Here is a 6000-nt window from a genome sequence, read left to right as displayed (position 1 = left end):
CTCACCTCAAACAACATGCCTAGCATGACACATCATGCCAGCTAGGACTGATAGGCAGTAAGCAGGGAAGACAAGTCAACACCTGCTTAGCCCTTCTGGTAAATCTGCATCACTTCACTCCCAAAGAAGTGCAAAGCCTTTAGAGTCCACAGAGCCATGGCTCATTGCATCAGCTGAGGTCCTGTCCTCCAGCCTGCAGTTTTGAAACGCTGCCCTTTTCCACTGCACTTCCACATTTGCAATCTATCAGGATCCTGAGTGGAAGAATAAAGGACCCGATCTGCTTCTTGCTCACATCATTGTAAATTAGAAACAAACCCATCAAGCATTAGCAGCTTTCCATGAGTATAAAACAGGTGTAAGTGAGAGGAGAGACAGGCCTATAAACTCAGCTGAATTTAGAAATCAATGTATTACTTTCCAAACGTGCAGAGATTACATTACACTGTATATATACATACACATATACACACACAATTTTTAAAACCTCTCCAAGAAATCTGACAGAAACTAAGCAGAGCATATGGAAATTTAACTGGTTACTCATAAAAAGCTGCTAAAATTTGCCAAAGTTAAAAGACACAGTACAGTCTACTACACAGGCTTGTTAAAAAGAAATAAGATAAAAGAAAAGCAGCATTTTTAACGATGACTACCTGATGGGTGGAGCACCAGTTTCATTTGTCCTAAAAATGCAACATTTCTGCATTTTTAAAGATTTTGAAGCTTGGGCTCTTTTTTATTTTTTTTTTCCTCCTGTCCCTGAACCTCAGGAGCCGATTTCTAAGGCTTTACAAAAAAAAAAAAAAAAAAACAACACACACCACCGCTTCTCGCCGCTCCCTCCGGCCTGTTTGATGCGCCTTTGCTGCCACCAAGTGGAAAAGACACGGCAAGGCTGTAATTTGCCGACACGCCATGTGTCAAAGGCCTCGTCTAAATCCGCTTTCCCGCCTTCCCAGTTTTTCCCTCAGCCTCTGCCTCCCCCGGGGCTGCCTGCAGGAAGGGGGAGATGACAGCTGCCGCCATGTTCGCCACAGGGGCGGTCCCCAGCAAAGCCACACCAAGTAGTCTGCCACAGCGCTTCCACCCGTGGCAAGTATGAGGGAAATACAGAAAGAGGAGCGGGAACAGAACAAATATAAAGGATCACCACACAGCACCTCCAACCGATGTTGTAAGGGCGGGCCTCCTCGAGCACTAAATGCATTTCCTCAGTAACACACCCCCATTTTCCCTCCTTGCAGAGCTGTTACTCTTCCACTAAGTGACACAGGTGTGCTTTAAAGATATAAGAGGTGCAAGGAGAAGTAAATCCTACCTTTTTCCTGTAGAGGGACGGAAGAGCAGATCAAAACAGGCCGGGAGGCAAACACAGCGCCTCACAGCCCTGCTCAAGTGAGACGAGACCCGCCAGGCGACGCCGCCATTTTAACCCCGGGGCCGGGCGGTGATTGACCACAAAATGGCGAACAGGGGTTATGGCTACCTCGAGCGGCGCAGAGGCGAGAGCTGCGGCCTTCACTCTCTGAGTGGATACAGAAATGGGGAAAAAGAAATGGAATAAAACCACACAGAAACACACCCTCAAATTCAAGATAAGTCTTGTACACCTTTAGATTGTGAAGAAGTTCTGCTAGGGGAGGAATGGGCAGAGGTTAGGCAGTGGCTATAGCCTCTGGGTGGGTTTTTGTGAGGTACAGGAAAATAGTCTCCTTTGAGCCTCCTCAGTCTAGATGTCCAGTGGTAATTGAAGTAAGTCATAGCCCCATGAGGGGATGAAGTTTGTTATGCTTTAAAAAAAAAAAAAAAAGGGGGGGTAGGGAGTGCATGGTGATAAGTCTTTGGTGAACCATTTAACCTGGCTGCTGTGATCGCTTGAGCCATATATATAAGTATTTAAGCAAGGTAACCCAAGTCAAAGCAGGTACCATGAGTGATTATAGTCCATGAAGGATAAAATCTAGCTATAGTATTACAACTTTGATGAGTCTACCACTTGCTAAGGTGTATCAAGTGAAGAAAAGAACAAACATCTGTTTTATTGTGTTATGGATGGATGATTTGGTGGCAGGACTGCTGCCTGATCTGGAGGGGTACAGAGGACTTTCTGGAGGGTGCTGAGAGTAACGCTTCTTTGCGGATGCTGCAAAGGAATCCAGTGCATATTGGTTTCAAGGAATATATATACTGTTCACCTTCCCTTTTAATTTAAACTAATTTAACCTACTATAAGATGTTCTCCCCGTTTTAATAGATCTTGGTTTTGTAGCAATTACTGTCATTTAGGTAATACCACACAGATGTGCCCAAGGAGCACAAACTTGTGAGAAGCCTTGAGGAATTTCTGGCAGTATTTCTTTCATTCAATCTAATTTCAGAGACAGGAGAGCCACCCAGTTGAATTATATTGACGGGGGACATAGGAAAAGCAGATGAAAGACTGAAAAGAAGATGAAATGGCTTTTAAGAACAAAGGTAGTTAAACATGAGGACTTACACACCTTCTCTGCTGTGCTTATAATCAAACTGAAAAATGCTTGCCTCTCAAATTTATACAAGTAATCTAACCTACTAAAATAAGGAAGTATCAGATATACTAAATAGGGAAAATTGGCAAACTTCTAAGCTCGTGGTTGACTGGTTCATTTTCCAGATGCTTTTCAAAACCTAAGTGTTAAGATGTGTTCTTCAGTTATGTCACAAAAAAAAATTCAGATATCTTAACAACATGGGGACCACAGATGTGTTAACACACAGTGCCAGCAAAGTCACTCCAGTTAACACCAGCTGAGAATCAGCTTTTAGGTGGGTTTTTTTTCCTGCTGTTGGTGAGACTTTGACTCAGATGCTTGAATAGGGTAAAATTGTTACTAATGTTTGCCAGCTGAGGTAATGGCCACTGAGGTTCCTGAGGCCAGCAGGCTACCCAATACAGGCTTTGTCTTAAATGACATCGAACCTCAAATTCTTTTTGGACACAGATGAGCTTACCACTGTGCATTAACTGTAGGCTTGGCTCAATTATATCTTGGCTTTTTGTGGCAGGAATGGAAGTGCAATGGGGTCAGGAAGCTGTGGAAGTCAGAAGTCACTGTAGCTAATGTCAGAATCTGGCCTCTTTGTCTTCCTAAAACCTATGCAAGGAAATCCAAGGGCAAAATCTGGCTCTTAATTTTTCTAATAGCACAGCCTCACCTACATGGCAGAAGACGAAAAAGGTTGTCCAAGCTTATTTTGTTCTTGTTAAATTTTTTAAGTGAGCCAAGTCTTAGTCTGGGCAGTTTGCCTTGGCTTCAGGAAGGAAAACAAAGGCACTATAAGTTACGGGTACATCTAGAACTTTTAACCTATGCCCAGAAATGACTCATTTCTATACCAAAACTATGTAATTCTGTATATAAGGGATGAGGTCAAATTCTTAGTCTTTAGTGATCTGAGTGTCTTCCAGAAAGTAGGATACTTCATTCTACAAATCCCAAGAACACCTATTGAAAAGAGTATGTTAAATGGACCAGATGTCATTTTACCAGCTCAAACCTGGAGCAGCTTCACAGCTCAAAAAATAAACACACACACACACACACACACAAAAAAAGAAAAAGCCCCAACCAACCAAAAAATCCCCAGTATAACAACTGTAACCCTTTTTTTCATTATGGTTTGAGCTGAGACAAAATTTTAAGTTTCAGATTTCTAATACATTCAGCATACTTAAACAGTGAAAAGAGGTATGCTTACACTGGGGTTACCTCTGAGGAAAGTGACGCATGTGAATTAATTCCATTTTAGTTAAACTGGTATGAAGTTGAATTCCAGTGTGATCATAATGCATATTAATCAGATACATATGAGAGCATCCTTTGTCTCCATTAACTTTTTAAAAATCTGAAATCCATATAAAGCTACATTAAAACAATGCTGTTAAAAGTTGTAAAGTTGTACTAGACCTGCAATTCTGAAAATATAGTCTGTTACAGAGTCCTGTCATCATCTGAGATAAATTGGACTTTAAGTGCAGAGCCCATATTCCTCCCTAAGCTATTTGTGGCTTCAGAACTGTGCTGAGAGCTCAGTAATGCTGATGACCATGCATGGGAAAACTGGAACACGAGCAAATTAAGGGCCAGTATCTATCATGCAGTTCTCTGAAGTTTCTCTAGAGCCCTAATCTGGATAGAGTTTCACTGGGATAAATTTTCTTGTTAATCTGCAATGCATTTCAAATTTTTACCTCAATGAAGGAGAGTTACAACCTTTAGAAAAACATGGTCAGAAGTTTTAGCTAACATTGCCAATGTGGCCTATACTTTACAAATCATGTTCTTGAACAACTGAGTATCTGCTCAAGCTTTCAAGGGGGAAAAAATAGCCATGGCAGAGACCAAACATGAAAAAGTCCCAATACAAGTAGTTAAAAGCTGGTAAAATTATAAACATCTGGGAAGAGAACATTACCATAAGAAGCTGAGGCACTGTGTGGAAGTATCAGCGGTAAGCCCTGTATATAATAAAAGGTAAACAAAGCTTAACAAACACTGTCAAAGCATCAAGAAAGTAGACTCAGTAACTAACAGACAAGTAAATTTCCCTGGAAGTCAGTGACTTAAGAATCAGCTAGATTTTTAGTGCTGTTTTTGTTACATAAAGACATTCATACCTACATAAAGCCAATTTCTCTGTTCTTTTGTGCTGGATTTTTGCTACTGTGGCCCTAACAAAAATCAAGAGTTAAACTGACTTAGCAGCAATAGAGAATTAAGCTTGTGATGTTATACGCAGTCTCCAAAAATAGCATTTCACTAATATGCACTTTGCATTCTGTTACACACCAAGAGAAGAACTTAGTGCCATTCAGGAGATATATAACATGCAGATGGCTGTGTAATGTGTACATACACGGACAGCACCTCATGAGATTAACTGCCTTGAGAAAATGTTCTCTCCAGGGAAGCTTTGTAGGAGAAAACATGTTTTGTCTTGTGTGTGAGTTGGGGAGCAGGTTTGTCTGCCCAGGGCAACAAATTAAAAAGATTGTTTACACTATCCAACTTGACAGTGTTTGATGTCTCCTTCTCACCTTTTAACAACAGAGACGGTAACTTTGTGGCTTTAAACAGTGACTAATTTGTTTCCATGAGGCAAGTGACAAAGAAAAAATAAACATTCTAGGAAACATATCCATGAAAATGAACATTCATATTGAATGAGAGAATATCAAAGACTACTGCTTTTTCCAGACTTTTTCACTTGCATAACTCAGCAGCTGCTCATTTACTTTAACAGACTCTGCTGGTAAGCAGCAGCTAAGAATACGCCCCTAGAATTACTACTTTAAAAGAGTTCATTTGCAAGCACAGCTGAGTTTTGTTTCCTTTCTGCCGATTCTGGATCACTGCTAAGCAAGATATATCACCATGAATTTTAAGTGATCCTTAGCTTGAAAATGGTTTTGTTGTTCATGTACTCTTTGGATATCCCATCTACGTATCTTTGATATCAAGATTGTCTTGATGTAAAGCTGGAACAACGTAGTGCTGAATTAAACCCATTTTCTATCACTTAATATAGGCTTTAAATTTGTCCATGGAACGTGTCCACACTAGACTGAGAAGAAGCCTCTTGACAATACTGAATTATCATACTCAATTGCTTCCATCCATTTGCTGGGGCTGCCAAATTGAAATGATGCATGTCAAGGCAACCCTACACTGAAAAGTAAAAGATAGCCTCTTAAATGTTCCATTTACAAAGCTTTTTATTCACAGTCAAATTTAGTATCCCCTCTGAAATATATCACTTTACAAAATTGATACCTTGCCATTACAAGGTTTCCACGCCATATTCGCTCAGCTTAGTAGTAAAAACAAGCTTTTGCTCTTTTCCCTTTGGTACAGCTGATGAAAACTGAGCAGTTCAAGGTCTGCTTCTTAGATCACCAGCACTAAGTATTCCATAGATCTGTAATCTACAGGGAAGGTTAAAAGTCACCAAAAAGGC

This window comes from Vanellus vanellus, assembly GCF_965231255.1.
Source record: "Vanellus vanellus genome assembly, chromosome: 3".
Classification (NCBI taxonomy): Eukaryota; Metazoa; Chordata; class Aves; order Charadriiformes; family Charadriidae; genus Vanellus; species Vanellus vanellus.
Note: the sequence above shows the minus strand (reverse complement) of the source record.